Source organism: Octopus bimaculoides, chromosome 27, assembly GCF_001194135.2.
Source record: "Octopus bimaculoides isolate UCB-OBI-ISO-001 chromosome 27, ASM119413v2, whole genome shotgun sequence".
Classification (NCBI taxonomy): Eukaryota; Metazoa; Mollusca; class Cephalopoda; order Octopoda; family Octopodidae; genus Octopus; species Octopus bimaculoides.
Genome location: NC_069007.1, coordinates 17,504,839 through 17,505,760, shown reverse-complemented (window position 1 = coordinate 17,505,760; position 922 = coordinate 17,504,839). Strand labels below are relative to the sequence as shown.

The window sequence follows — 922 nt, the reverse complement described above, 5'->3', positions numbered from 1 at the left end:
AACAACAACAACAACAACAACAACAACAACAACAACAACAACAACAGTTAGAACACCACACTACGATGACGAAGATCATGACCACGACAGCCACGACAGCCACGACCACCACCAACAACAACAACAAGAGGGTGATGTGATCCCAGATACACTGTATGTGAAAAATAAAGGGCGATGGTCACGAGCGGAATGTCTCTTGGTCGTAGGTCTAACTGATCTAAAAGTGGACACATTGGATATTGTAGTCCGAGTTATACTTTGCCTGCTAATAAAACGGGAGAGTTATGGTTGGAATGTCTTTCGTCATAGGTTTGCCTGATCAGAACACACCTGGGGCTAAACAACAACAACAAAAAACAACAAAAACATTAACAGCAACAACAACAACAACAACAACAGCAGCAGCAATACGTACTAACGAGGAAGCCTCTAAATGGTCAATCGACCTGCTAGAAATATCAGCTAAATCTGCTTGAAATCACACTGCATTAAATAAGAGGAAATACTGAATAATAATGTAGTCTTAAACACCATTAAAAAGACGAGATGGTCATGGTTGTAGCGCCTTTGATCATAGTTACGCTTAACCAGAGCTAACCAGGGGCGGCAAAACTCCATCACCACCAAGAACAACAGCAACAACAACAACACTGACACCACCACCGCCTCCACCACTGCCATCACCAACACCAACAACAACAACAACAACGGCAAATCCAACGAGATTTGTGTTCAGAATTAGGAAAGACTAAAAAGATAATCGAAATATGGAAATACAATAATCACACGTGGATTAATTTAGGTATGAACACCGATAATATCAATCAGGGATGGACAGATCAATACTTTTGAACACGGGTGAACCACACATTGTGCAGAAGGTGAAAAATACGGCTAAACAATCGTAAGCATACCTTCAAAA

General features: G+C 41.0%; 1 protein-coding gene across 1 annotated transcript in view; it reads right to left on the bottom strand.

The window, feature by feature from the left end:
* Window positions 1-922, bottom strand: part of LOC106881568 (solute carrier family 23 member 1) — a 157,573-nt gene that overhangs the window by 68,397 nt on the left and 88,254 nt on the right. The window lies entirely within an intron of this gene.